General features: G+C 38.3%; 58 non-coding genes across 58 annotated transcripts; 25 read left to right on the top strand and 33 right to left on the bottom strand.

Moving 5' to 3' along the window:
* Positions 1–57: 57 nt before the first annotated feature.
* Positions 58–130, top strand: TRNAV-AAC (transfer RNA valine (anticodon AAC)). The gene has a single exon. It is a non-coding gene; the product is annotated as a tRNA-Val (tRNA).
* A 297-nt stretch (positions 131–427) lies between these two features.
* TRNAV-CAC (transfer RNA valine (anticodon CAC)) lies at positions 428–500 on the bottom strand. The gene has a single exon. It is a non-coding gene; the product is annotated as a tRNA-Val (tRNA).
* A 503-nt stretch (positions 501–1,003) lies between these two features.
* TRNAV-CAC (transfer RNA valine (anticodon CAC)) lies at positions 1,004–1,076 on the bottom strand. Its single transcript has one exon. It is a non-coding gene; the product is annotated as a tRNA-Val (tRNA).
* Positions 1,077–1,221: 145 nt separating this feature from the next.
* TRNAV-AAC (transfer RNA valine (anticodon AAC)) lies at positions 1,222–1,294 on the top strand. The gene has a single exon. It is a non-coding gene; the product is annotated as a tRNA-Val (tRNA).
* A 297-nt stretch (positions 1,295–1,591) lies between these two features.
* Positions 1,592–1,664, bottom strand: TRNAV-CAC (transfer RNA valine (anticodon CAC)). The gene has a single exon. It is a non-coding gene; the product is annotated as a tRNA-Val (tRNA).
* Positions 1,665–2,167: 503 nt separating this feature from the next.
* TRNAV-CAC (transfer RNA valine (anticodon CAC)) lies at positions 2,168–2,240 on the bottom strand. The gene has a single exon. It is a non-coding gene; the product is annotated as a tRNA-Val (tRNA).
* Positions 2,241–2,385: 145 nt separating this feature from the next.
* Positions 2,386–2,458, top strand: TRNAV-AAC (transfer RNA valine (anticodon AAC)). The gene has a single exon. It is a non-coding gene; the product is annotated as a tRNA-Val (tRNA).
* A 297-nt stretch (positions 2,459–2,755) lies between these two features.
* TRNAV-CAC (transfer RNA valine (anticodon CAC)) lies at positions 2,756–2,828 on the bottom strand. The gene has a single exon. It is a non-coding gene; the product is annotated as a tRNA-Val (tRNA).
* Positions 2,829–2,973: 145 nt separating this feature from the next.
* On the top strand, positions 2,974–3,046 carry TRNAV-AAC (transfer RNA valine (anticodon AAC)). Its single transcript has one exon. It is a non-coding gene; the product is annotated as a tRNA-Val (tRNA).
* Positions 3,047–3,881: 835 nt separating this feature from the next.
* TRNAV-CAC (transfer RNA valine (anticodon CAC)) lies at positions 3,882–3,954 on the bottom strand. The gene has a single exon. It is a non-coding gene; the product is annotated as a tRNA-Val (tRNA).
* A 145-nt stretch (positions 3,955–4,099) lies between these two features.
* TRNAV-AAC (transfer RNA valine (anticodon AAC)) lies at positions 4,100–4,172 on the top strand. Its single transcript has one exon. It is a non-coding gene; the product is annotated as a tRNA-Val (tRNA).
* Positions 4,173–4,469: 297 nt separating this feature from the next.
* On the bottom strand, positions 4,470–4,542 carry TRNAV-CAC (transfer RNA valine (anticodon CAC)). The gene has a single exon. It is a non-coding gene; the product is annotated as a tRNA-Val (tRNA).
* Positions 4,543–5,045: 503 nt separating this feature from the next.
* On the bottom strand, positions 5,046–5,118 carry TRNAV-CAC (transfer RNA valine (anticodon CAC)). Its single transcript has one exon. It is a non-coding gene; the product is annotated as a tRNA-Val (tRNA).
* Positions 5,119–5,263: 145 nt separating this feature from the next.
* On the top strand, positions 5,264–5,336 carry TRNAV-AAC (transfer RNA valine (anticodon AAC)). The gene has a single exon. It is a non-coding gene; the product is annotated as a tRNA-Val (tRNA).
* Positions 5,337–6,171: 835 nt separating this feature from the next.
* Positions 6,172–6,244, bottom strand: TRNAV-CAC (transfer RNA valine (anticodon CAC)). The gene has a single exon. It is a non-coding gene; the product is annotated as a tRNA-Val (tRNA).
* A 145-nt stretch (positions 6,245–6,389) lies between these two features.
* Positions 6,390–6,462, top strand: TRNAV-AAC (transfer RNA valine (anticodon AAC)). Its single transcript has one exon. It is a non-coding gene; the product is annotated as a tRNA-Val (tRNA).
* Positions 6,463–6,759: 297 nt separating this feature from the next.
* On the bottom strand, positions 6,760–6,832 carry TRNAV-CAC (transfer RNA valine (anticodon CAC)). Its single transcript has one exon. It is a non-coding gene; the product is annotated as a tRNA-Val (tRNA).
* A 503-nt stretch (positions 6,833–7,335) lies between these two features.
* On the bottom strand, positions 7,336–7,408 carry TRNAV-CAC (transfer RNA valine (anticodon CAC)). The gene has a single exon. It is a non-coding gene; the product is annotated as a tRNA-Val (tRNA).
* Positions 7,409–7,553: 145 nt separating this feature from the next.
* TRNAV-AAC (transfer RNA valine (anticodon AAC)) lies at positions 7,554–7,626 on the top strand. Its single transcript has one exon. It is a non-coding gene; the product is annotated as a tRNA-Val (tRNA).
* A 297-nt stretch (positions 7,627–7,923) lies between these two features.
* On the bottom strand, positions 7,924–7,996 carry TRNAV-CAC (transfer RNA valine (anticodon CAC)). The gene has a single exon. It is a non-coding gene; the product is annotated as a tRNA-Val (tRNA).
* Positions 7,997–8,141: 145 nt separating this feature from the next.
* Positions 8,142–8,214, top strand: TRNAV-AAC (transfer RNA valine (anticodon AAC)). The gene has a single exon. It is a non-coding gene; the product is annotated as a tRNA-Val (tRNA).
* A 297-nt stretch (positions 8,215–8,511) lies between these two features.
* Positions 8,512–8,584, bottom strand: TRNAV-CAC (transfer RNA valine (anticodon CAC)). The gene has a single exon. It is a non-coding gene; the product is annotated as a tRNA-Val (tRNA).
* A 145-nt stretch (positions 8,585–8,729) lies between these two features.
* On the top strand, positions 8,730–8,802 carry TRNAV-AAC (transfer RNA valine (anticodon AAC)). The gene has a single exon. It is a non-coding gene; the product is annotated as a tRNA-Val (tRNA).
* Positions 8,803–9,099: 297 nt separating this feature from the next.
* On the bottom strand, positions 9,100–9,172 carry TRNAV-CAC (transfer RNA valine (anticodon CAC)). Its single transcript has one exon. It is a non-coding gene; the product is annotated as a tRNA-Val (tRNA).
* A 503-nt stretch (positions 9,173–9,675) lies between these two features.
* On the bottom strand, positions 9,676–9,748 carry TRNAV-CAC (transfer RNA valine (anticodon CAC)). Its single transcript has one exon. It is a non-coding gene; the product is annotated as a tRNA-Val (tRNA).
* Positions 9,749–10,251: 503 nt separating this feature from the next.
* TRNAV-CAC (transfer RNA valine (anticodon CAC)) lies at positions 10,252–10,324 on the bottom strand. The gene has a single exon. It is a non-coding gene; the product is annotated as a tRNA-Val (tRNA).
* Positions 10,325–10,469: 145 nt separating this feature from the next.
* On the top strand, positions 10,470–10,542 carry TRNAV-AAC (transfer RNA valine (anticodon AAC)). Its single transcript has one exon. It is a non-coding gene; the product is annotated as a tRNA-Val (tRNA).
* A 297-nt stretch (positions 10,543–10,839) lies between these two features.
* On the bottom strand, positions 10,840–10,912 carry TRNAV-CAC (transfer RNA valine (anticodon CAC)). Its single transcript has one exon. It is a non-coding gene; the product is annotated as a tRNA-Val (tRNA).
* Positions 10,913–11,632: 720 nt separating this feature from the next.
* On the top strand, positions 11,633–11,705 carry TRNAV-AAC (transfer RNA valine (anticodon AAC)). The gene has a single exon. It is a non-coding gene; the product is annotated as a tRNA-Val (tRNA).
* Positions 11,706–12,002: 297 nt separating this feature from the next.
* TRNAV-AAC (transfer RNA valine (anticodon AAC)) lies at positions 12,003–12,075 on the bottom strand. Its single transcript has one exon. It is a non-coding gene; the product is annotated as a tRNA-Val (tRNA).
* Positions 12,076–13,153: 1,078 nt separating this feature from the next.
* Positions 13,154–13,226, bottom strand: TRNAV-AAC (transfer RNA valine (anticodon AAC)). The gene has a single exon. It is a non-coding gene; the product is annotated as a tRNA-Val (tRNA).
* A 1,296-nt stretch (positions 13,227–14,522) lies between these two features.
* Positions 14,523–14,595, top strand: TRNAV-AAC (transfer RNA valine (anticodon AAC)). The gene has a single exon. It is a non-coding gene; the product is annotated as a tRNA-Val (tRNA).
* Positions 14,596–14,892: 297 nt separating this feature from the next.
* On the bottom strand, positions 14,893–14,965 carry TRNAV-CAC (transfer RNA valine (anticodon CAC)). The gene has a single exon. It is a non-coding gene; the product is annotated as a tRNA-Val (tRNA).
* Positions 14,966–15,468: 503 nt separating this feature from the next.
* TRNAV-CAC (transfer RNA valine (anticodon CAC)) lies at positions 15,469–15,541 on the bottom strand. The gene has a single exon. It is a non-coding gene; the product is annotated as a tRNA-Val (tRNA).
* Positions 15,542–15,686: 145 nt separating this feature from the next.
* Positions 15,687–15,759, top strand: TRNAV-AAC (transfer RNA valine (anticodon AAC)). Its single transcript has one exon. It is a non-coding gene; the product is annotated as a tRNA-Val (tRNA).
* Positions 15,760–16,056: 297 nt separating this feature from the next.
* Positions 16,057–16,129, bottom strand: TRNAV-CAC (transfer RNA valine (anticodon CAC)). The gene has a single exon. It is a non-coding gene; the product is annotated as a tRNA-Val (tRNA).
* A 145-nt stretch (positions 16,130–16,274) lies between these two features.
* TRNAV-AAC (transfer RNA valine (anticodon AAC)) lies at positions 16,275–16,347 on the top strand. Its single transcript has one exon. It is a non-coding gene; the product is annotated as a tRNA-Val (tRNA).
* Positions 16,348–16,644: 297 nt separating this feature from the next.
* On the bottom strand, positions 16,645–16,717 carry TRNAV-CAC (transfer RNA valine (anticodon CAC)). The gene has a single exon. It is a non-coding gene; the product is annotated as a tRNA-Val (tRNA).
* A 145-nt stretch (positions 16,718–16,862) lies between these two features.
* On the top strand, positions 16,863–16,935 carry TRNAV-AAC (transfer RNA valine (anticodon AAC)). The gene has a single exon. It is a non-coding gene; the product is annotated as a tRNA-Val (tRNA).
* A 297-nt stretch (positions 16,936–17,232) lies between these two features.
* TRNAV-CAC (transfer RNA valine (anticodon CAC)) lies at positions 17,233–17,305 on the bottom strand. The gene has a single exon. It is a non-coding gene; the product is annotated as a tRNA-Val (tRNA).
* Positions 17,306–17,450: 145 nt separating this feature from the next.
* TRNAV-AAC (transfer RNA valine (anticodon AAC)) lies at positions 17,451–17,523 on the top strand. Its single transcript has one exon. It is a non-coding gene; the product is annotated as a tRNA-Val (tRNA).
* A 297-nt stretch (positions 17,524–17,820) lies between these two features.
* Positions 17,821–17,893, bottom strand: TRNAV-CAC (transfer RNA valine (anticodon CAC)). Its single transcript has one exon. It is a non-coding gene; the product is annotated as a tRNA-Val (tRNA).
* Positions 17,894–18,038: 145 nt separating this feature from the next.
* On the top strand, positions 18,039–18,111 carry TRNAV-AAC (transfer RNA valine (anticodon AAC)). Its single transcript has one exon. It is a non-coding gene; the product is annotated as a tRNA-Val (tRNA).
* Positions 18,112–18,788: 677 nt separating this feature from the next.
* TRNAV-CAC (transfer RNA valine (anticodon CAC)) lies at positions 18,789–18,861 on the bottom strand. The gene has a single exon. It is a non-coding gene; the product is annotated as a tRNA-Val (tRNA).
* Positions 18,862–19,006: 145 nt separating this feature from the next.
* Positions 19,007–19,079, top strand: TRNAV-AAC (transfer RNA valine (anticodon AAC)). Its single transcript has one exon. It is a non-coding gene; the product is annotated as a tRNA-Val (tRNA).
* A 297-nt stretch (positions 19,080–19,376) lies between these two features.
* On the bottom strand, positions 19,377–19,449 carry TRNAV-CAC (transfer RNA valine (anticodon CAC)). The gene has a single exon. It is a non-coding gene; the product is annotated as a tRNA-Val (tRNA).
* A 145-nt stretch (positions 19,450–19,594) lies between these two features.
* TRNAV-AAC (transfer RNA valine (anticodon AAC)) lies at positions 19,595–19,667 on the top strand. The gene has a single exon. It is a non-coding gene; the product is annotated as a tRNA-Val (tRNA).
* A 677-nt stretch (positions 19,668–20,344) lies between these two features.
* On the bottom strand, positions 20,345–20,417 carry TRNAV-CAC (transfer RNA valine (anticodon CAC)). The gene has a single exon. It is a non-coding gene; the product is annotated as a tRNA-Val (tRNA).
* A 145-nt stretch (positions 20,418–20,562) lies between these two features.
* TRNAV-AAC (transfer RNA valine (anticodon AAC)) lies at positions 20,563–20,635 on the top strand. The gene has a single exon. It is a non-coding gene; the product is annotated as a tRNA-Val (tRNA).
* Positions 20,636–20,932: 297 nt separating this feature from the next.
* Positions 20,933–21,005, bottom strand: TRNAV-CAC (transfer RNA valine (anticodon CAC)). The gene has a single exon. It is a non-coding gene; the product is annotated as a tRNA-Val (tRNA).
* A 145-nt stretch (positions 21,006–21,150) lies between these two features.
* Positions 21,151–21,223, top strand: TRNAV-AAC (transfer RNA valine (anticodon AAC)). Its single transcript has one exon. It is a non-coding gene; the product is annotated as a tRNA-Val (tRNA).
* An 835-nt stretch (positions 21,224–22,058) lies between these two features.
* On the bottom strand, positions 22,059–22,131 carry TRNAV-CAC (transfer RNA valine (anticodon CAC)). The gene has a single exon. It is a non-coding gene; the product is annotated as a tRNA-Val (tRNA).
* A 145-nt stretch (positions 22,132–22,276) lies between these two features.
* On the top strand, positions 22,277–22,349 carry TRNAV-AAC (transfer RNA valine (anticodon AAC)). Its single transcript has one exon. It is a non-coding gene; the product is annotated as a tRNA-Val (tRNA).
* Positions 22,350–23,026: 677 nt separating this feature from the next.
* On the bottom strand, positions 23,027–23,099 carry TRNAV-CAC (transfer RNA valine (anticodon CAC)). The gene has a single exon. It is a non-coding gene; the product is annotated as a tRNA-Val (tRNA).
* A 145-nt stretch (positions 23,100–23,244) lies between these two features.
* On the top strand, positions 23,245–23,317 carry TRNAV-AAC (transfer RNA valine (anticodon AAC)). Its single transcript has one exon. It is a non-coding gene; the product is annotated as a tRNA-Val (tRNA).
* A 297-nt stretch (positions 23,318–23,614) lies between these two features.
* Positions 23,615–23,687, bottom strand: TRNAV-CAC (transfer RNA valine (anticodon CAC)). The gene has a single exon. It is a non-coding gene; the product is annotated as a tRNA-Val (tRNA).
* Positions 23,688–23,832: 145 nt separating this feature from the next.
* Positions 23,833–23,905, top strand: TRNAV-AAC (transfer RNA valine (anticodon AAC)). The gene has a single exon. It is a non-coding gene; the product is annotated as a tRNA-Val (tRNA).
* An 835-nt stretch (positions 23,906–24,740) lies between these two features.
* On the bottom strand, positions 24,741–24,813 carry TRNAV-CAC (transfer RNA valine (anticodon CAC)). The gene has a single exon. It is a non-coding gene; the product is annotated as a tRNA-Val (tRNA).
* Positions 24,814–25,096: the final 283 nt, after the last annotated feature.

The following is a 25,096-nucleotide window of genomic DNA, read 5'->3' as shown; positions in this document are numbered from 1 at the left end:
CAATTCACTATACTGTTAATTGTATTTTCGAGAAGATGTGAGAAAAGCAAGAAACTTGTTTCCGTACTGTAGTGGTTATCACGTTCGCCTAACACGCGAAAGGTCCCTGGTTCGAGCCCAGGCGGAAACAATATGAAGCCAGTAAATATTTTGAAACTATATCTATGCTCGATACCATGTGAAACTACGTGCCCATAAAGCTAACTTCTCTTGAACTGCAGTTCTGCAGTGGCGTTAATCAAAGTTATTTGCATTTTAATCCACGTTATCAATGTTCCAAGAATAACTTAGCACTATATATGAATAGAGGTGTAATGTACACTAATTTACCTATTGTCTTCAACGACACGTTTCATAAGGTGGTGTTAATTATAAGTAAATTGGAATTTCTTTTCCAATGCGGCGTTAATTAAAACTAAATGATTTTTGTTTTCGCCCGGGTTCGAACCGGGGACCTTTCGCGTGTGAGGCAAACGTGATAACCACTACACTACGAAAACTCGTTACATGAAATCCCAAAAAATCAGTTAGGCTTCAAATGTTGTATTCGCAAGTTTTTGAAACTGCAAAATTGGAAGATTGTGTGATCAATTCACTATACTTTTAGTTGTATTTTCGAGAAGATGTGAGAAAAGCAAGCAGCCTGTTTCCGTAGTGTAGTGGCTATCACGTTCGGCTAACACGCGAAAGGTCCCTGGCGGAAACAATATGAAGCCAGTAAATATTTTGAAACGATATCTATGCTGGATACCATGTGAATCTACGTGCCCATAAAGCTAACTTCTCTTGAACTGCAGTTCTGCAGTGGCGTTAATCAAAGTTATTTGCATTTTAATCCACGTTATCAATGTTCCAAGTATAACTTAGCACTATATATGAATAGAGGTGTAATGTACACTAATTTACCTATTGTCTTCAACGACACGTTTCATAAGGTGGTGTTAATTATAAGTAAATTGGAATTTGTTTTCTCCTGCGGCGTCAATTAAAACTGAATGATTTTTGTTTTCGCCCGGGTTCAAACCGGGGGCCTTTCGCGTGTGAGGCGAACGTGATAACCACTACACTACGAAAACTCGTTACATGAAATCGCAAAAAATCAGTTAGGCTTCAAATGTTGTATTCGCAAGTTTTTGAAACTGCAAAATTGGAAGATTGTGTGATCAATTCACTATACTGTTAATTGTATTTTCGAGAAGATGTGAGAAAAGCAAGCAACCTGTTTCCGTGGTGTAGTGGTTATCACGTTCGCCTAACACGCGAAAGGTCCCTGGTTCGAGCCCAGGCGGAAACAATATGAAGCCAGTAAATATTTTGAAACGATATCTATGCTGGATACCATGTGAAACTACGTGCCCATAAAGCTAACTTCTCTTGAACTGCAGTTCTGCAGTGGCGTTAATCAAAGTTATTTGCATTTTAATCCACGTTATCAATGTTCCAAGTATAACTTAGCACTATATATGAATAGAGGTGTAATGTACACTAATTTACCTATTGTCTTCAACGACACGTTTCATAAGGTGGTGTTAATTATAAGTAAATTGAAATTTCTTTTCCAATGCGGCGTTAATTAAAACTAAATGATTTTTGTTTTCGCCCGGGTTCGAACCGGGGACCTTTCGCGTGTGAGGCAAACGTGATAACCACTACACTACGAAAACTCGTTACATGAAATCCCAAAAAATCAGTTAGGCTTCAAATGTTGTATTCGCAAGTTTTTGAAACTGCAAAATTGGAAGATTGTGTGATCAATTCACTATACTGTTAGTTGTATTTTCGAGAAGATGTGAGAAAAGCAAGCAGCCTGTTTCCGTAGTGTAGTGGCTATCACGTTCGGCTAACACGCGAAAGGTCCCTGGCGGAAACAATATGAAGCCAGTAAATATTTTGAAACGTTATCTATGCTGGATACCATGTGAAACTACGTGCCCATAAAGCTAACTTCTCTTGAACTGCAGTTCTGCAGTGGCGTTAATCAAAGTTATTTGCATTTTAATCCACGTTATCAATGTTCCAATTATAACTTAGCACTATATATGCATAGAGGTGTAATGTACACTAATTTACCTATTGTCTTCAACGACACGTTTCGTAAGGTGGTGTTAATTATAAGTAAATTGGAATTTGTTTTCTCCTGCGGCGTCAATTAAAACTGAATGATTTTTGTTTTCGCCCGGGTTCGAACCGGGGGCCTTTCGCGTGTGAGGCGAACGTGATAACCACTACACTACGAAAACTCGTTACATGAAATCGCAAAAAATCAGTTAGGCTTCAAATGTTGTATTCGCAAGTTTTTGAAACTGCAAAATTGGACGATTGTGTGATCAATTCACTATACTGTTAATTGTATTTTCCAGAAGATGTGAGAAAAGCAAGCAGCCTGTTTACGTAGTGTAGTGGTTATCACGATCGCCTAACACGCGAATGGTCCCTGGTTCGAGCCCAGGCGGAAACAATATGAAGCCAGTAAATATTTTGAAACGTTATCTATGCTGGATACCATGTGAAACTACGTGCCCATAAAGCTAACTTCTCTTGAACTGCAGTTCTGCAGTGGCGTTAATCAAAGTTATTGGCATTTTAATCCACGTTATCAATGTTCCAAGTATAACTTAGCACTATATATGAATAGAGGTGTAATGTACACTAATTTACCTATTGTCTTCAAGGACACGTTTCATAAGGTGGTGTTAATTATAAGTAAATTGGAATTTGTTTTCTCCTGCGGCGTCAATTAAAACTGAATGATTTTTGTTTTCGCCCGGGTTCGAACCGGGGGCCTTTTGCGTGTGAGGCGAACGTGATAACCACTACACTACGAAAACTCGTTACATGAAATCGCAAAAAATCAGTTAGGCTTCAAATGTTGTATTCGCAAGTTTTTGAAACTGCAAAATTGGAAGATTGTGTGATCAATTCACTATACTGTTAATTGTATTTTCGAGAAGATGTGAGAAAAGCGAGCAACCTGTTTCCGTGGTGTAGTGGTTATCACGTTCGCCTAACACGCGAAAGGTCCCTGGTTCGAGCCCAGGCGGAAACAATATGAAGCCAGTAAATATTTTGAAACGATATCTATGCTGGATACCATGTGAAACTACGTGCCCATAAAGCTAACTTCTCTTGAACTTCAGTTCTGCAGTGGCGTTAATCAAAGTTATTTGCATTTTAATCCACGTTATCAATGTTCCAATTATAACTTAGCACTATATATGAATAGAGGTGTAATGTACACTAATTTACATGAAATCGCAAAAAATCAGTTAGGCTTCAAATGTTGTATTCGCAAGTTTTTGAAACTGCAAAATTGGATGATTGTGTGATCAATTCACTATACTGTTAATTGTATTTTCGAGAAGATGTGAGAAAAGCGAGCAACCTGTTTCCGTGGTGTAGTGGTTATCACGTTCGCCTAACACGCGAAAGGTCCCTGGTTCGAGGGAGGGTTCGAAGATTGTGTGATCAATTCACTATACTGTTAATTGTATTTTCGAGAAGATGTGAGAAAAGCAAGCAGCCTGTTTCCGTAGTGTAGTGGCTATCACGTTCGGCTAACACGCGAAAGGTCCCTGGCGGAAACAATATGAAGCCAGTAAATATTTTGAAACGATATCTATGCTGGATACCATGTGAAACTACGTGCCCATAAAGCTAACTTCTCTTGAACTGCAGTTCTGCAGTGGCGTTAATCAAAGTTATTTGCATTTTAATCCACGTTATCAATGTTCCAAGTATAACTTAGCACTATATATGAATAGAGGTGTAATGTACACTAATTTACCTATTGTCTTAAACGACACGTTTCATTAGGTGGTGTTAATTATAAGTAAATTGGAATTTGTTTTCTCCTGCGGCGTCAATTAAAACTAAATAATTATTGTTTTCGCCCGGGTTCGAACCGGGGGCATTTCGCATGTGAGGCGAACGTGATAACCACTACACTACGAAAACTCGTTACATGAAATCGCAAAAAATCAGTTAGGCTTCAAATGTTGTATTCGCAAGTTTTTGAAACTGCAAAATTGGAAGATTGTGTGATTAATTCACTATACTGCTAATTGTATTTTCGAGTAGATGTGAGAAAAGCAAGCAACTTGTTTCCGTAGTGTAGTGGTTATCACGTTCGCCTAACACGCGAAAGGTCCCTGGTTCGAGCCCATGCGGAAACAATATGAAGCCAGTAAATATTTTGAAACGATATCTATGCTGGATACCATGTGAAACTACGTGCCCATAAAGCTAACTTCTCTTGAACTGCAGTTCTGCAGTGGCGTTAATCAAAGTTATTTGCATTTTAATCCACGTTATCAATGTTCCAAGTATAACTTAGCACTATATATGAATAGAGGTGTAATGTACACTAATTTACCTATTGTCTTCAACGACACGTTTCATAAGGTGGTGTTAATTGTAAGTAAATTGGAATTTCTTTTCCAATGCGGCGTTAATTAAAACAAAATGATTTTTGTTTTCGCCCGGGTTCGAACCGGGGGCCTTTCGCGTGTGAGGCAAACGTGATAACCACTACACTACGAAAACTCGTTACATGAAATCCCAAAAAATCAGTTAGGCTTCAAATGTTGTATTCGCAAGTTTTTGAAACTGCAAAATTGGAAGATTGTGTGATCAATTCACTATACAGTTAATTGTATTTTCGGGAAGATGTGAGAAAAGCAAGCAGCCTGTTTCCGTAGTGTAGTGGTTATCACGTTTGGCTAACACGCGAAAGGTCCCTGGCGGAAACAATATGAAGCCAGTAAATATTTTGAAACGATATCTATGCTGGATACCATGTGAAACTACGTGCCCATAAAGCTAACTTCTCTTGAACTGCAGTTCTGCAGTGGCGTTAATCAAAGTTATTTGCATTTTAATCCACGTTATCAATGTTCCAAGTATAACTTAGCACTATGTATGAATAGAGGTGTAATGTACACTAATTTACCTATTGTCTTCAAGGACACGTTTCATAAGGTGGTGTTAATTATAAGTAAATTGGAATTTGTTTTCTCCTGCGGCGTCAATTAAAACTGAATGATTTTTGTTTTCGCCCGGGTTCGAACCGGGGGCCTTTTGCGTGTGAGGCGAACGTGATAACCACTACACTACGAAAACTCGTTACATGAAATCGCAAAAAATCAGTTAGGCTTCAAATGTTGTATTCGCAAGTTTTTGAAACTGCAAAATTGGAAGATTGTGTGATCAATTCACTATACTGTTAATTGTATTTTCGAGAAGATGTGAGAAAAGCGAGCAAGCTGTTTCCGTGGTGTAGTGGTTATCACGTTCGCCTAACACGCGAAAGGTCCCTGGTTCGAGCCCAGGCGGAAACAATATGAAGCCAGTAAATATTTTGAAACGATATCTATGCTGGATACCATGTGAAACTACGTGCCCATAAAGCTAACTTCTCTTGAACTTCAGTTCTGCAGTGGCGTTAATCAAAGTTATTTGCATTTTAATCCACGTTATCAATGTTCCAATTATAACTTAGCACTATATATGAATAGAGGTGTAATGTACACTAATTTACATGAAATCGCAAAAAATCAGTTAGGCTTCAAATGTTGTATTCGCAAGTTTTTGAAACTGCAAAATTGGAAGATTGTGTGATCAATTCACTATACTGTTAATTGTATTTTCGAGAAGATGTGAGAAAAGCGAGCAACCTGTTTCCGTGGTGTAGTGGTTATCACGTTCGCCTAACACGCGAAAGGTCCCTGGTTCGAGGGAGGGTTCGAAGATTGTGTGATCAATTCACTATACTGTTAATTGTATTTTCGAGAAGATGTGAGAAAAGCAAGCAGCCTGTTTCCGTAGTGTAGTGGCTATCACGTTCGGCTAACACGCGAAAGGTCCCTGGCGGAAACAATATGAAGCCAGTAAATATTTTGAAACGATATCTATGCTGGATACCATGTGAAACTACGTGCCCATAAAGCTAACTTCTCTTGAACTGCAGTTCTGCAGTGGCGTTAATCAAAGTTATTTGCATTTTAATCCACGTTATCAATGTTCCAAGTATAACTTAGCACTATATATGAATAGAGGTGTAATGTACACTAATTTACCTATTGTCTTAAACGACACGTTTCATAAGGTGGTGTTAATTATAAGTAAATTGGAATTTGTTTTCTCCTGCGGCGTCAATTAAAACTAAATAATTATTGTTTTCGCCCGGGTTCGAACCGGGGGCATTTCGCCTGTGAGGCGAACGTGATAACCACTACACTACGAAAACTCGTTACATGAAATCGCAAAAAATCAGTTAGGCTTCAAATGTTGTATTCGCAAGTTTTTGAAACTGCAAAATTGGAAGATTGTGCGATCAATTCACTATACTGTTAATTGTATTTTCGAGAAGATGTGAGAAAAGCAAGCAACTTGTTTCCGTAGTGTAGTGGTTATCACGTTCGCCTAACACGCGAAAGGTCCCTGGTTCGAGCCCAGGCGGAAACAATATGAAGCCAGTAAATATTTTGAAACGATATCTATGCTGGATACCATGTGAAACTACGTGCCCATAAAGCTAACTTCTCTTGAACTGCAGTTCTGCAGTGGCGTTAATCAAAGTTATTTGCATTTTAATCCACGTTATCAATGTTCCAAGTATAACTTAGCACTATATATGAATAGAGGTGTAATGTACACTAATTTACCTATTGTCTTCAACGACACGTTTCATAAGGTGGTGTTAATTGTAAGTAAATTGGAATTTCTTTTCCAATGCGGCGTTAATTAAAACAAAATGATTTTTGTTTTCGCCCGGGTTCGAACCGGGGGCCTTTCGCGTGTGAGGCAAACGTGATAACCACTACACTACGAAAACTCGTTACATGAAATCCCAAAAAATCAGTTAGGTTTCAAATGTTGTATTCGCAAGTTTTTGAAACTGCAAAATTGGAAGATTGTGTGATCAATTCACTATACAGTTAATTGTATTTTCGAGAAGATGTGAGAAAAGCAAGCAGCCTGTTTCCGTAGTGTAGTGGTTATCACGTTTGGCTAACACGCGAAAGGTCCCTGGCGGAAACAATATGAAGCCAGTAAATATTTTGAAACGATATCTATGCTGGATACCATGTGAAACTACGTGCCCATAAAGCTAACTTCTCTTGAACTGCAGTTCTGCAGTGGCGTTAATCAAAGTTATTTGCATTTTAATCCACGTTATCAATGTTCCAAGTATAACTTAGCACTATATATGAATAGAGGTGTAATGTACACTAATTTACCTATTGTCTTCAACGACACGTTTCATAAGGTGGTGTTAATTATAAGTAAATTGGAATTTGTTTTCTCCTGCGGCGTCAATTAAAACAAAATGATATTTGTTTTCGCCCGGGTTCGAACCAGGGGCCTTTCGCGTGTGAGGCAAACGTGATAACCACTACACTACGAAAACTCGTTACATGAAATCCCAAAAAATCAGTTAGGCTTCAAATGTTGTATTCGCAAGTTTTTGAAAATGCAAAATTGGAAGATTGTGTGATCAATTCACTATACTGTTAATTGTATTTTCGAGAAGATGTGAGAAAAGCAAGCAGCCTGTTTCCGTAGTGTAGTGGTTATCACGTTCGCCTAACACGCGAAAGGTCCCTGGTTCGAGCCCAGGCGGAAACAATATGAATCCAGTAAATATTTTGAAACGATATCTATGCTGGATACCATGTGAAACTACGTGCCCATAAAGCTAACTTCTCTTGAACTGCAGTTCTGCAGTGGCGTTAATCAAAGTTATTTGCATTTTAATCCACGTTATCAATGTTCCAAGTATAACTTAGCACTATATATGAATAGAGGTGTAATGTACACTAATTTACCTATTGTCTTCAACGACACGTTTCATAAGGTGGTGTTAATTATAAGTAAATTGGAATTTGTTTTCTCCTGCGGCGTCAATTAAAACAAAATGATATTTGTTTTCGCCCGGGTTCGAACCGGGGGCCTTTCGCGGGTGAGGCAAACGTGATAACCACTACACTACGAAAACTCGATACATGAAGTCGCAAAAAATCAGTTAGGCTTCAAATGTTGTATTCGCAAGTTTTTGAAACTGCAAAATTGGAAGATTGTGTGATCAATTCACTATACTGTTAATTGTATTTTCGAGAAGATGTGAGAAAAGCAAGCAGCCTGTTTCCGTAGTGTAGTGGTTATCACGTTCGCCTAACACGCGAAAGGTCCCTGGTTCGAGCCCAGGCGGAAACAATATGAATCCAGTAAATATTTTGAAACGATATCTATGCTGGATACCATGTGAAACTACGTGCCCATAAAGCTAACTTCTCTTGAACTGCAGTTCTGCAGTGGCGTTAATCAAAGTTATTTGCATTTTAATCCACGTTATCAATGTTCCAAGTATAACTTAGCACTATATATGAATAGAGGTGTAATGTACACTAATTTACCTATTGTCTTCAACGACACGTTTCATAAGGTGGTGTTAATTATAAGTAAATTGGAATTTGTTTTCTCCTGCGGCGTCAATTAAAACAAAATGATATTTGTTTTCGCCCGGGTTCGAACCGGGGGGCTTTCGCGGGTGAGGCAAACGTGATAACCACTACACTACGAAAACTCGATACATGAAGTCGCAAAAAATCAGTTAGGCTTCAAATGTTGTATTCGCAAGTTTTTGAAACTGCAAAATTGGAAGATTGTGTGATCAATTCACTATACTGTTAATTGTATTTTCGAGAAGATGTGAGAAAAGCAAGCAGCCTGTTTCCGTAGTGTAGTGGTTATCACGTTCGCCTAACACGCGAAAGGTCCTTGGTTCGAGCCCAGGCGGAAACAATATGAAGCCAGTAAATAGTTTGAAACGATATCTATGCTGGATACCATGTGAAACTACGTGCCCATAAAGCTAACTTCTCTTGAACTGCAGTTCTGCAGTGGCGTTAATCAAAGTTATTTGCATTTTAATCCACGTTATCAATGTTCCAAGTATAACTTAGCACTATATATGAATAGAGGTGAAATGTACACTAATTTACCTATTGTTTTCAACGATACGTTTCATAAGGTGGTGTTAATTATAAGTAAACCGGAATTTGTTTTCTCCTGCGGCGTCAATTAAAACTAAATGATATTTGTTTTCGCCCGGGTTCGAACCGGGGGCCTTTCGCGTGTGAGGCGAACGTGATAACCACTACACTACGAAAACTCGTTACATGAAATCCCAAAAAATCAGTTAGGCTTCAAATGTTGTATTCGCAAGTTTTTGAAACAGCAAAATTGGAAGATTGTGTGATCAATTCACTATACTGTTAATTGTATTTTTGAGAAGATGTGAGAAAAGCAAGCAGCCTGTTTCCGTAGTGTAGTGGTTATCACGTTCGGCTAACACGCGAAAGGTCCCTGGCGGAAACAATATGAAGCCAGTAAATATTTTGAAACGATATCTATGCTGGATACCATGTGAAACTACGTGCCCATAAAGCTAACTTCTCTTGAACTGCAGTTCTGCAGTGGCGTTAATCAAAGTTATTTGCATTTTAATCCACGTTATCAATGTTCCAAGTATAACTTAGCACTATATATGAATAGAGGTGTAATGTACACTAATTTACCTATTGTCTTCAACGACACGTTTCATAAGGTGGTGTTAATTATAAGTAAATTGGAATTTGTTTTCTCCTGCGGCGTCAATTAAAATTGAATGATTTTTGTTTTCGCCCGGGTTCGAACCGGGGGCCTTTCGCGTGTGAGGCGAACGTGATAACCACTACACTACGAAAACTCGTTACATGAAATCGCAAAAAATCAGTTAGGCTTCAAATGTTGTATTCGCAAGTTTTTGAAACTGCAAAATTGGAAGATTGTGTGATCAATTCACTATACTGTTAATTGTATTTTTGAGAAGATGTGAGAAAAGCAAGCAGCCTGTTTCCGTAGTGTAGTGGTTATCACGTTCGGCTAACACGCGAAAGGTCCCTGGCGGAAACAATATGAAGCCAGTAAATATTTTGAAACGATATCTATGCTGGATACCATGTGAAACTACGTGCCCATAAAGCTAACTTCTCTTGAACTGCAGTTCTGCAGTGGCGTTAATCAAAGTTATTTGCATTTTAATCCACGTTATCAATGTTCCAAGTATAACTTAGCACTCTATATGAATAGAGGTGTAATGTACACTAATTTATCTAGTGTCTTCAACGACACGTTTCATAAGGTGGTGTTAATTATAAGTAAATTGGAATTTGTTTTCTCCTGCGGCGTCAATTAAAACTAAATAATTTTTGTTTTCGCCCGGGTTCGAACCGGGGGCATTTTGCGTGTGAGGCGAACGTGATAACCACTACACTACGAAAACTCGTTACATAAAATCGAAAAAAATCAGTTAGGCTCCAAATGTTGTATTCGCAAGTTTTTGAAACTGCAAAATTGGAAGATTGTGTGATCAATTCACTATACTGTTAATTGTATTTTCGAGAAGATGTGAGAAAAGCAAGCAGCCTGTTTCCGTAGTGTAGTGGTTATCACGTTCGCCTAACACGCGAAAGGTCCCTGGTTCGAGCCCAGGCGGAAACAATATGAATCCAGTAAATATTTTGAAACGATATCTATGCTGGATACCATGTGAAACTACGTGCCCATAAAGCTAACTTCTCTTGAACTGCAGTTCTGCAGTGGCGTTAATCAAAGTTATTTGCATTTTAATCCACGTTATCAATGTTCCAAGTATAACTTAGCACTATATATGAATAGAGGTGTAATGTACACTAATTTACCTATTGTCTTCAACGACACGTTTCATAAGGTGGTGTTAATTATAAGTAAATTGGAATTTGTTTTCTCCTGCGGCGTCAATTAAAACAAAATGATATTTGTTTTCGCCCGGGTTCGAACCGGGGGCCTTTCGCGTGTGAGGCAAACGTGATAACCACTACACTACGAAAACTCGTTACATGAAATCCCAAAAAATCAGTTAGGCTTCAAATGTTGTATTCGCAAGTTTTTGAAACTGCAAAATTGGAAGATTGTGTGATCAATTCACTATACTGTTAATTGTATTTTCGAGAAAATGTGAGAAAAGCAAGCAGCCTGTTTCCGTAGTGTAGTGGTTATAACGTTCGGCTAACACGCGAAAGGTCCCTGTTGGAAACAATATGAAGCCAGAAAATATTTTGAAACGATATCTATGCTGGATACCATCTGAAACTACGTGCATAAAAGCTAACTTCTCTTCAACTGCAGTTTTTTAGTGGCGTTAATCAAAGTTATTTGCATTTTAATCCACGTTATCAATGTTCCAAGTATAACTTAGCACTATATATGAATAGAGATGTAATGTACACTAATTTACCTATTGTCTTCAACGACACGTTTCATAAGGTGGTGTTAATTATAAGTAAATTGGAATTTCTTTTCCAATGCGGCGTTAATTAAAACAAAATGATTTTTGTTTCCGCCCGGGTTCAAACCGGGTGCTTTTCGCGTGTGAGGTAAACGTGATAACCACTGCACTACGAAAACTCGTTACATGAAATCGCAAAAAATCAGTTAGGCTCCAAATGTTGTATTCGCAAGTTTTTGAAACTGCAAAATTGGAAGATTGTGTGATCAATTCACTATACTGTTAATTGTATTTTCGAGAAGATGTGAGAAAAGGAAGCAGCCTGTTTCCGTAGTGTAGTGGTTATCACGTTCGCCTAACACGCGAAAGGTCCCTGGTTCGAGCCTAGGCGGAAACAACATGAATCCAGTAAATATTTTGAAACGATATCTATGCTGGATAACAAGTGAAACTACGTGCCCATAAAGCTAACTTCTCTTGAACTGCAGTTCTGCAGTGGCGTTAATCAAAGTTATTTGCATTTTAATCCACGTTATCAATGTTCCAAGTATAACTTAGCACTATATATGAATAGAGGTGTAATGTACACTAATTTACCTATTGTCTTCAACGACACGTTTCATAAGGTGGTGTTAATTATAAGTAAATTGGAATTTGTTTTCTCCTGCGGCGTCAATTAAAACAAAATGATATTTGTTTTCGCCCGGGTTCGAACCGGGAGCCTTTCGCGTGTTAGGCAAACGTGATAACCACTACACTACGAAAACTCGTTACATGAAATCCCAAAAAATCAGTTAGGCTTCAAATGTTGTATTCGCAAGTTTTTGAAACTGCAAAATTGGAAGATTGTGTGATCAATTCACTATACTGTTAATTGTATTTTCGAGAAGATGTGAGAAAAGCAAGCAGCCTGTTTCCGTAGTGTAGTGGTTATCACGTTCGGCTAACACGCGAAAGGTCCCTGGCGGAAACAATATGAAGCCAGTAAATATTTTGAAACGATATCTATGCTGGATACCATGTGAAACTACGTGCCCATAAAGCTAACTTCTCTTGAACTGCAGTTCTGCAGTGGCGTTAATCAAAGTTATTTGCATTTTAATCCACGTTATCAATGTTCCAAGTATAACTTAGCACTATGTATGAATAGAGGTGTAATGTACACTAATTTACCTATTGTCTTCAACGACACGTTTCATAAGGTGGTGTTAATTATAAGTAAATTGGAATTTGTTTTCTCCTGCGGCGTCAATTAAAACTAAATAATTTTTGTTTTCGCCCGGGTTCGTACCGGGGGCATTTTGCGTGTGAGGCGAACGTGATAACCACTACACTACGAAAACTCGTTACATAAAATCGAAAAAAATCAGTTAGGCTCCAAATGTTGTATTCGCAAGTTTTTGAAACTGCAAAATTGGAAGATTGTGTGATCAATTCACTATACTGTTAATTGTATTTTCGAGAAGATGTGAGAAAAGCAAGCAGCCTGTTTCCGTAGTGTAGTGGTTATAACGTTCGGCTAACACGCGAAAGGTCCCTGTTGGAAACAATATGAAGCCAGTAAATATTTTGAAACGATATCTATGCTGGATACCATCTGAAACTACGTGCATAAAAGCTAACTTCTCTTCAACTGCAGTTTTTTAGTGGCGTTAATCAAAGTTATTTGCATTTTAATCCACGTTATCAATGTTCCAAGTATAACTTAGCACTATATATGAATAGAGGTGTAATGTACACTAATTTACCTATTGTCTTCAACGACACGTTTCATAAGGTGGTGTTAATTATAAGTAAATTGGAATTTGTTTTCTCCTGCGGCGTCAATTAAAACAAAATGATATTTGTTTTCGCCCGGGTTCGAACCGGGAGCCTTTCGCGTGTTAGGCAAACGTGATAACCACTACACTACGAAAACTCGTTACATGAAATCCCAAAAAATCAGTTAGGCTTCAAATGTTGTATTCGCAAGTTTTTGAAACTGCAAAATTGGAAGATTGTGTGATCAATTCACTATACTGTTAATTGTATTTTCGAGAAGATGTGAGAAAAGCAAGCAGCCTGTTTCCGTAGTGTAGTGGTTATCACGTTCGGCTAACACGCGAAAGGTCCCTGGCGGAAACAATATGAAGCCAGTAAATATTTTGAAACGATATCTATGCTGGATACCATGTGAAACTACGTGCCCATAAAGCTAACTTCTCTTGAACTGCAGTTCTGCAGTGGCGTTAATCAAAGTTATTTGCATTTTAATCCACGTTATCAATGTTCCAAGTATAACTTAGCACTATGTATGAATAGAGGTGTAATGTACACTAATTTACCTATTGTCTTCAACGACACGTTTCATAAGGTGGTGTTAATTATAAGTAAATTGGAATTTGTTTTCTCCTGCGGCGTCAATTAAAACTAAATAATTTTTGTTTTCGCCCGGGTTCGTACCGGGGGCATTTTGCGTGTGAGGCGAACGTGATAACCACTACACTACGAAAACTCGTTACATAAAATCGAAAAAAATCAGTTAGGCTCCAAATGTTGTATTCGCAAGTTTTTGAAACTGCAAAATTGGAAGATTGTGTGATCAATTCACTATACTGTTAATTGTATTTTCGAGAAGATGTGAGAAAAGCAAGCAGCCTGTTTCCGTAGTGTAGTGGTTATAACGTTCGGCTAACACGCGAAAGGTCCCTGTTGGAAACAATATGAAGCCAGTAAATATTTTGAAACGATATCTATGCTGGATACCATCTGAAACTACGTGCATAAAAGCTAACTTCTCTTCAACTGCAGTTTTTTAGTGGCGTTAATCAAAGTTATTTGCATTTTAATCCACGTTATCAATGTTCCAAGTATAACTTAGCACTATATATGAATAGAGATGTAATGTACACTAATTTACCTATTGTCTTCAACGACACGTTTCATAAGGTGGTGTTAATTATAAGTAAATTGGAATTTCTTTTCCAATGCGGCGTTAATTAAAACAAAATGATTTTTGTTTCCGCCCGGGTTCAAACCGGGGGCTTTTCGCGTGTGAGGTAAACGTGATAACCACTGCACTACGAAAACTCGTTACATGAAATCGCAAAAAATCAGTTAGGCTCCAAATGTTGTATTCGCAAGTTTTTGAAACTGCAAAATTGGAAGATTGTGTGATCAATTCACTATACTGTTAATTGTATTTTCGAGAAGATGTGAGAAAAGGAAGCAGCCTGTTTCCGTAGTGTAGTGGTTATCACGTTCGCCTAACACGCGAAAGGTCCCTGGTTCGAGCCCAGGCGGAAACAATATGAATCCAGTAAATATTTTGAAACGATATCTATGCTGGATAACAAGTGAAACTACGTGCCCATAAAGCTAACTTCTCTTGAACTGCAGTTCTGCAGTGGCGTTAATCAAAGTTATTTGCATTTTAATCCACGTTATCAATGTTCCAAGTATAACTTAGCACTATATATGAATAGAGGTGTAATGTACACTAATTTACCTATTGTCTTCAACGACACGTTTCATAAGGTGGTGTTAATTATAAGTAAATTGGAATTTGTTTTCTCCTGCGGCGTCAATTAAAACAAAATGATATTTCTTTTCGCCCGGGTTCGAACCGGGAGCCTTTCGCGTGTGAGGCAAACGTGATAACCACTACACTACGAAAACTCGTTACATGAAATCCCAAAAAATCAGTTAGGCTTCAAATGTTGTATTCGCAAGTTCTTGAAACTGCAAAATTGGAAGATTGTGTGATCAATTCACTATACTGTTAATTGTATTTTCGAGAAGATGTGAGAAAAGCAAGCAGCCTGTTTCCGTAGTGTAGTGGTTATCACGTTCGGCTAACACGCGAAAGGTCCCTGGCGGAAACAATATGAAGCCAGTAAATATTTTGAAACGATATCTATGCTGGATACCATGTGAAACTACGTGCCCATAAAGCTAACTTCTCTTGAACTGCAGTTCTGCAGTGGCGTTAATCAAAGTTATTTGCATTTTAATCCACGTTATCAATGTTCCAAGTATAACTTAGCACTATGTATGAATAGAGGTGTAATGTACACTAATTTACCTATTGTCTTCAACGACACGTTTCATAAGGTGGTGTTAATTATAAGTAAATTGGAATTTGTTTTCTCCTGCGGCGTTAATTAAAACTAAATGATTTTTGTTTTCGCCCGGGTTCGAACCGGGGGCCTTTCGCGTGTGAGGCGAACGTGATAACCACTACACTACGAAAACTCGTTACATGAAATAGCAAAAAATCAGTTAGGCTTCAAATGTTGTATTCGCAAGTTTTTGAAACTGCAAAATTGGAAGATTGTGTGATCAATTCACTATACTGTTAATTGTATTTTCGAGAAGATGTGAGAAAAGCAAGCAACCTCTTTCCGTGGTTTAGTGGTTATCACGTTCGCCTAACACGCGAAAGGTCCCTGGTTCGAGCCCAGGCGGAAACAATATGAAGCCAGTAAATATTTTGAAACGATATCTATGCTGGATACCATGTGAAACTACGTGCCCATAAAGCTAACTTCTCTTGAACTGCAGTTCTGCAGAGGCGTTAATCAAAGTTATTTGCATTTTAATCCACGTTATCAATGTTCCAAGTATAACTTAGCACTATATAAGAATAGAGGAGTAATGTACACTAATTTACCTATTGTCTTCAACGACACGTTTCATAAGGTGGTGTTAATTATAAGTAAATTGGAATTTCTTTTCCAATGCGCCGTTAATTAAAACAAAATGATTTTTGTTTTCGCCCGGGTTCGAACCGGGGGCTTTTCGCGTGTGAGGTAAACGTGATAACCACTACACTACGAAAACTCGTTACATGAAATCGCAAAAAATCAGTTAGACTCCAAATGTTGTATTCGCAAGTTTTTGAAACTGCAAAATTGGAAGATTGTGTGATCAATTCACTATACTGTTAATTGTATTTTCGAGAAGATGTGAGAAAAGCAAGCAGCCTGTTTCCGTAGTGTAGTGGATATCACGTTCGCCTAACACGCGAAAGGTCCCTGGTTCGAGCTCAGGCGGAAACAATATGAAGCCAGTAAATATTTTGAAACGATATCTATGCTGGATACCATGTGAAACTACGTGCCCATAAAGCTAACTTCTCTTAAACTGCAGTTCTGCAGTGGCGTTAATCAAAGTTATTTGCATTTTAATCCATGTTATCAATGTTCCAAGTATAACTTAGCACTATATATGAATAGAGGTGTAATGTGCACTAATTTACCTATTGTCTTCAACGACATGTTTCATAAGGTGGTGTTAATTATAAGTAAATTGGAATTTCTTTTCCAATGCGGCGTTAATTAAAACTAAATGATTTTTGTTTTCGCCCGGGTTCGAACCGGGGGCCTTTCGCGTGTGAGGCAAACGCGATAACCACTACACTACGAAAACTCGTTACATGAAATCCCAAAAAATCAGTTAGGCTTCAAATGTTGTATTCGCAAGTTTTTGAAACTGCAAAATTGGAAGATTGTGTGATCAATTCACTATACTGTTAATTTTATTTTCGAGAAGATGTGAGAAAAGCAAGCAGCCTGTTTCCGTAGTGTAGTGGTTATCACGTTCGCCTAACACGCGAAAGGTCCCTGGTTCGAGCCCAGGCGGAAACAATATGAAGCCAGTAAATATTTTGAAACGATATCTATGCTGGATACCATGTGAAACTACGTGCCCATAAAGCTAACTTCTCTTGAACTGCAGTTCTGCAGTGGCGTTAATCAAAGTTATTTGCATTTTAATCCACGTTATCAATGTTCCAAGTATAACTTAGCACTATATAAGAATAGAGGAGTAATGTACACTAATTTACCTATTGTCTTCAACGACACGTTTCATAAGGTGGTGTTAATTATAAGTAAATTGGAATTTCTTTTCAAATGCGCCGTTAATTAAAACAAAATGATTTTTGTTTTCGCCCGGGTTCGAACCGGGGGCTTTTCGCGTGTGAGGTAAACGTGATAACCACTACACTACGAAAACTCGTTACATGAAATCGCAAAAAATCAGTTAGACTCCAAATGTTGTATTCGCAAGTTTTTGAAACTGCAAAATTGGAAGATTGTGTGATCAATTCACTATACTGTTAATTGTATTTTCGAGAAGATGTGAGAAAAGCAAGCAGCCTGTTTCCGTAGTGTAGTGGATATCACGTTCGCCTAACCCGCGAAAGGTCCCTGGTTCGAGCTCAGGCGGAAACAATATGAAGCCAGTAAATATTTTGAAACGATATCTATGCTGGATACCATGTGAAACTACGTGCCCATAAAGCTAACTTCTCTTGAACTGCAGTTCTGCAGTGGCGTTAATCAAAGTTATTTGCATTTTAATCCATGTTATCAATGTTCCAAGTATAACTTAGCACTATATATGAATAGAGGTGTAATGTGCACTAATTTACCTATTGTCTTCAACGACACGTTTCATAAGGTGGTGTTAATTATAAGTAAATTGGAATTTCTTTTCCAATGCGGCGTTAATTAAAACTAAATGATTTTTGTTTTCGCCCGGGTTCGAAGCGGGGGCCTTTCGCGTGTGAGGCAAACGCGATAACCACTACACTACGAAAACTCGTTACATGAAATCCCAAAAAATCAGTTAGGCTTCAAATGTTGTATTCGCAAGTTTTTGAAACTGCAAAATTGGAAGATTGTGTGATCAATTCACTATACTGTTAATTGTATTTTCGAGAAGATGTGAGAAAAGCAAGCAGCCTGTTTCCGTAGTGTAGTGGTTATCACGTTCGCCTAACACGCGAAAGGTCCCTGGTTCGAGCCCAGGCGGAAACAATATGAAGCCAGTAAATATTTTGAAACGATATCTATGCTGGATACCATGTGAAACTACGTGCCCATAAAGCTAACTTCTCTTGAACTGCAGTTCTGCAGTGGCGTTAATCAAAGTTATTTGCATTTTAATCCACGTTATCAATGTTCCAAGTATAACTTAGCACTATATATGAATAGAGGTGTAATGTACACTAATTTACCTATTGTCTTCAACGACACGTTTTATAAGGTGGTGTTAATTATAAGTAAATTGGAATTTGTTTTCTCCTGCGGCGTCAATTAAAAGTAAATGATATTTGTTTTCGCCCGAGTTCGAACCGGGGGCCTTTCGTAGTGGTTATCACGTTCGGCTAACACGCGAAAGGTCCCTGGCGGAAACAATATGAAGCCAGTAAATATTTTGAAACGTTATCTATGCTGGATACCATGTGAAACTACGTGCCCATAAAGCTAACTTCTCTTGAACTGCAGTTCTGCAGTGGCGTTAATCAAAGTTATTTGCATTTTAATCCACGTTATCAATGTTCCAATTATAACTTAGCACTATATATGAATAGAGGTGTAATGTACACTAATTTACCTATTGTCTTCAACGACACGTTTCGTAAGGTGGTGTTAATTATAAGTAAATTGGAATTTGTTTTCTCCTGCGGCGTCAATTAAAACTGAATGATTTTTGTTTTCGCCCGGGTTCGAACCGGGGGCCTTTCGCGTGTGAGGCGAACGTGATAACCACTACACTACGAAAACTCGTTACATGAAATCGCAAAAAATCAGTTAGGCTTCAAATGTTGTATTCGCAAGTTTTTGAAACTGCAAAATTGGACGATTGTGTGATCAATTCACTATACTGTTAATTGTATTTTCCAGAAGATGTGAGAAAAGCAAGCAGCCTGTTTACGTAGTGTAGTGGTTATCACGATCGCCTAACACGCGAATGGTCCCTGGTTCGAGCCCAGGCGGAAACAATATGAAGCCAGTAAATATTTTGAAACGTTATCTATGCTGGATACCATGTGAAACTACGTGCCCATAAAGCTAACTTCTCTTGAACTGCAGTTCTGCAGTGGCGTTAATCAAAGTTATTTGCATTTTAATCCATGTTATCAATGTTCCAAGTATAACTTAGCACTATATATGAATAGAGGTGTAATGTGCACTAATTTACCTATTGTCTTCAACGACACGTTTCATAAGGTGGTGTTAATTATAAGTAAATTGGAATTTCTTTTCCAATGCGGCGTTAATTAAAACTAAATGATTTTTGTTTTCGCCCGGGTTCGAAGCGGGGGCCTTTCGCGTGTGAGGCAAACGCGATAACCACTACACTACGAAAACTCGTTACATGAAATCCCAAAAAATCAGTTAGGCTTCAAATGTTGTATTCGCAAGTTTTTGAAACTGCAAAATTGGAAGATTGTGTGATCAATTCACTATACTGTTAATTGTATTTTCGAGAAGATGTGAGAAAAGCAAGCAGCCTGTTTCCGTAGTGTAGTGGTTATCACGTTCGCCTAACACGCGAAAGGTCCCTGGTTCGAGCCCAGGCGGAAACAATATGAAGCCAGTAAATATTTTGAAACGATATCTATGCTGGATACCATGTGAAACTACGTGCCCATAAAGCTAACTTCTCTTGAACTGCAGTTCTGCAGTGGCGTTAATCAAAGTTATTTGCATTTTAATCCACGTTATCAATGTTCCAAGTATAACTTAGCACTATATATGAATAGAGGTGTAATGTACACTAATTTACCTATTGTCTTCAACGACACGTTTTATAAGGTGGTGTTAATTATAAGTAAATTGGAATTTGTTTTCTCCTGCGGCGTCAATTAAAAGTAAATGATATTTGTTTTCGCCCGAGTTCGAACCGGGGGCCTTTCGTAGTGGTTATCACGTTCGGCTAACACGCGAAAGGTCCCTGGCGGAAACAATATGAAGCCAGTAAATATTTTGAAACGTTATCTATGCTGGATACCATGTGAAACTACGTGCCCATAAAGCTAACTTCTCTTGAACTGCAGTTCTGCAGTGGCGTTAATCAAAGTTATTTGCATTTTAATCCACGTTATCAATGTTCCAATTATAACTTAGCACTATATATGAATAGAGGTGTAATGTACACTAATTTACCTATTGTCTTCAACGACACGTTTCGTAAGGTGGTGTTAATTATAAGTAAATTGGAATTTGTTTTCTCCTGCGGCGTCAATTAAAACTGAATGATTTTTGTTTTCGCCCGGGTTCGAACCGGGGGCCTTTCGCGTGTGAGGCGAACGTGATAACCACTACACTACGAAAACTCGTTACATGAAATCGCAAAAAATCAGTTAGGCTTCAAATGTTGTATTCGCAAGTTTTTGAAACTGCAAAATTGGACGATTGTGTGATCAATTCACTATACTGTTAATTGTATTTTCCAGAAGATGTGAGAAAAGCAAGCAGCCTGTTTACGTAGTGTAGTGGTTATCACGATCGCCTAACACGCGAATGGTCCCTGGTTCGAGCCCAGGCGGAAACAATATGAAGCCAGTAAATATTTTGAAACGTTATCTATGCTGGATACCATGTGAAACTACGTGCCCATAAAGCTAACTTCTCTTGAACTGCAGTTCTGCAGTGGCGTTAATCAACGTTATTGGCATTTTAATCCACGTTATCAATGTTCCAAGTATAACTTAGCACTATATATGAATAGAGGTGTAATGTACACTAATTTACCTATTGTCTTCAAGGACACGTTTCATAAGGTGGTGTTAATTATAAGTAAATTGGAATTTGTTTTCTCCTGCGGCGTCAATTAAAACTGAATGATTTTTGTTTTCGCCCGGGTTCGAACCGGGGGCCTTTTGCGTGTGAGGCGAACGTGATAACCACTACACTACGAAAACTCGTTACATGAAATCGCAAAAAATCAGTTAGGCTTCAAATGTTGTATTCGCAAGTTTTTGAAACTGCAAAATTGGAAGATTGTGTGATCAATTCACTATACTGTTAATTGTATTTTCGAGAAGATGTGAGAAAAGCGAGCAACCTGTTTCCGTGGTGTAGTGGTTATCACGTTCGCCTAACACGCGAAAGGTCCCTGGTTCGAGCCCAGGCGGAAAGAATATGAAGCCAGTAAATATTTTGAAACGATATCTATGCTGGATACCATGTGAAACTACGTGCCCATAAAGCTAACTTCTCTTGAACTTCAGTTCTGCAGTGGCGTTAATCAAAGTTATTTGCATTTTAATCCACGTTATCAATGTTCCAATTATAACTTAGCACTATATATGAATAGAGGTGTAATGTACACTAATTTACATGAAATCGCAAAAAATCAGTTAGGCTTCAAATGTTGTATTCGCAAGTTTTTGAAACTGCAAAATTGGAAGATTGTGTGATCAATTCACTATACTGTTAATTGTATTTTCGAGAAGATGTGAGAAAAGCGAGCAACCTGTTTCCGTGGTGTAGTGGTTATCACGTTCGCCTAACACGCGAAAGGTCCCTGGTTCGAGGGAGGGTTCGAAGATTGTGTGATCAATTCACTATACTGTTAATTGTATTTTCGAGAAGATGTGAGAAAAGCAAGCAGCCTGTTTCCGTAGTGTAGTGGCTATCACGTTCGGCTAACACGCGAAAGGTCCCTGGCGGAAACAATATGAAGCCAGTAAATATTTTGAAACGATATCTATGCTGGATACCATGTGAAACTACGTGCCCATAAAGCTAACTTCTCTTGAACTGCAGTTCTGCAGTGGCGTTAATCAAAGTTATTTGCATTTTAATCCATGTTATCAATGTTCCAAGTATAACTTAGCACTATATATGAATAGAGGTGTAATGTGCACTAATTTACCTATTGTCTTCAACGACACGTTTCATAAGGTGGTGTTAATTATAAGTAAATTGGAATTTCTTTTCCAATGCGGCGTTAATTAAAACTAAATGATTTTTGTTTTCGCCCGGGTTCGAAGCGGGGGCCTTTCGCGTGTGAGGCAAACGCGATAACCACTACACTACGAAAACTCGTTACATGAAATCCCAAAAAATCAGTTAGGCTTCAAATGTTGTATTCGCAAGTTTTTGAAACTGCAAAATTGGAAGATTGTGTGATCAATTCACTATACTGTTAATTGTATTTTCGAGAAGATGTGAGAAAAGCAAGCAGCCTGTTTCCGTAGTGTAGTGGTTATCACGTTCGCCTAACACGCGAAAGGTCCCTGGTTCGAGCCCAGGCGGAAACAATATGAAGCCAGTAAATATTTTGAAACGATATCTATGCTGGATACCATGTGAAACTACGTGCCCATAAAGCTAACTTCTCTTGAACTGCAGTTCTGCAGTGGCGTTAATCAAAGTTATTTGCATTTTAATCCACGTTATCAATGTTCCAAGTATAACTTAGCACTATATATGAATAGAGGTGTAATGTACACTAATTTACCTATTGTCTTCAACGACACGTTTTATAAGGTGGTGTTAATTATAAGTAAATTGGAATTTGTTTTCTCCTGCGGCGTCAATTAAAAGTAAATGATATTTGTTTTCGCCCGAGTTCGAACCGGGGGCCTTTCGTAGTGGTTATCACGTTCGGCTAACACGCGAAAGGTCCCTGGCGGAAACAATATGAAGCCAGTAAATATTTTGAAACGTTATCTATGCTGGATACCATGTGAAACTACGTGCCCATAAAGCTAACTTCTCTTGAACTGCAGTTCTGCAGTGGCGTTAATCAAAGTTATTTGCATTTTAATCCACGTTATCAATGTTCCAATTATAACTTAGCACTATATATGAATAGAGGTGTAATGTACACTAATTTACCTATTGTCTTCAACGACACGTTTCGTAAGGTGGTGTTAATTATAAGTAAATTGGAATTTGTTTTCTCCTGCGGCGTCAATTAAAACTGAATGATTTTTGTTTTCGCCCGGGTTCGAACCGGGGGCCTTTCGCGTGTGAGGCGAACGTGATAACCACTACACTACGAAAACTCGTTACATGAAATCGCAAAAAATCAGTTAGGCTTCAAATGTTGTATTCGCAAGTTTTTGAAACTGCAAAATTGGACGATTGTGTGATCAATTCACTATACTGTTAATTGTATTTTCCAGAAGATGTGAGAAAAGCAAGCAGCCTGTTTACGTAGTGTAGTGGTTATCACGATCGCCTAACACGCGAATGGTCCCTGGTTCGAGCCCAGGCGGAAACAATATGAAGCCAGTAAATATTTTGAAACGTTATCTATGCTGGATACCATGTGAAACTACGTGCCCATAAAGCTAACTTCTCTTGAACTGCAGTTCTGCAGTGGCGTTAATCAACGTTATTGGCATTTTAATCCACGTTATCAATGTTCCAAGTATAACTTAGCACTATATATGAATAGAGGTGTAATGTACACTAATTTACCTATTGTCTTCAAGGACACGTTTCATAAGGTGGTGTTAATTATAAGTAAATTGGAATTTGTTTTCTCCTGCGGCGTCAATTAAAACTGAATGATTTTTGTTTTCGCCCGGGTTCGAACCGGGGGCCTTTTGCGTGTGAGGCGAACGTGATAACCACTACACTACGAAAACTCGTTACATGAAATCGCAAAAAATCAGTTAGGCTTCAAATGTTGTATTCGCAAGTTTTTGAAACTGCAAAATTGGAAGATTGTGTGATCAATTCACTATACTGTTAATTGTATTTTCGAGAAGATGTGAGAAAAGCGAGCAACCTGTTTCCGTGGTGTAGTGGTTATCACGTTCGCCTAACACGCGAAAGGTCCCTGGTTCGAGCCCAGGCGGAAAGAATATGAAGCCAGTAAATATTTTGAAACGATATCTATGCTGGATACCATGTGAAACTACGTGCCCATAAAGCTAACTTCTCTTGAACTTCAGTTCTGCAGTGGCGTTAATCAAAGTTATTTGCATTTTAATCCACGTTATCAATGTTCCAATTATAACTTAGCACTATATATGAATAGAGGTGTAATGTACACTAATTTACATGAAATCGCAAAAAATCAGTTAGGCTTCAAATGTTGTATTCGCAAGTTTTTGAAACTGCAAAATTGGAAGATTGTGTGATCAATTCACTATACTGTTAATTGTATTTTCGAGAAGATGTGAGAAAAGCGAGCAACCTGTTTCCGTGGTGTAGTGGTTATCACGTTCGCCTAACACGCGAAAGGTCCCTGGTTCGAGGGAGGGTTCGAAGATTGTGTGATCAATTCACTATACTGTTAATTGTATTTTCGAGAAGATGTGAGAAAAGCAAGCAGCCTGTTTCCGTAGTGTAGTGGCTATCACGTTCGGCTAACACGCGAAAGGTCCCTGGCGGAAACAATATGAAGCCAGTAAATATTTTGAAACGATATCTATGCTGGATACCATGTGAAACTACGTGCCCATAAAGCTAACTTCTCTTGAACTGCAGTTCTGCAGTGGCGTTAATCAAAGTTATTTGCATTTTAATCCACGTTATCAATGTTCCAAGTATAACTTAGCACTATATATGAATAGAGGTGTAATGTACACTAATTTACCTATTGTCTTCAACGACACGTTTCATAAGGTGGTGTTAATTGTAAGTAAATTGGAATTTCTTTTCCAATGCGGCGTTAATTAAAACAAAATGATTTTTGTTTTCGCCCGGGTTCGAACCGGGGGCCTTTCGCGTGTGAGGCAAACGTGATAACCACTACACAACGAAAACTCGTTACATGAAATCGCAAAAAATCAGTTAGGCTTCAAATGTTGTATTCGCAAGTTTTTGAAACTGCAAAATTGGAAGATTGTGTGATCAATTCACTATACAGTTAATTGTATTTTCGAGAAGATGTGAGAAAAGCAAGCAGCCTGTTTCCGTAGTGTAGTGGTTATCACGTTCGGCTAACACGCGAAAGGTCCCTGGCGGAAACAATATGAAGCCAGTAAATATTTTGAAACGATATCTATGCTGGATACCATGTGAAACTACGTGCCCATAAAGCTAACTT

This window comes from Saccoglossus kowalevskii, chromosome 19 (assembly GCF_978046115.1).
Source record: "Saccoglossus kowalevskii chromosome 19, keSacKowa6.1, whole genome shotgun sequence".
Classification (NCBI taxonomy): Eukaryota; Metazoa; Hemichordata; class Enteropneusta; family Harrimaniidae; genus Saccoglossus; species Saccoglossus kowalevskii.
The sequence above is the reverse complement of the archived record's forward strand: the minus strand, read 5'-3'. Positions and strand labels throughout refer to the sequence as shown.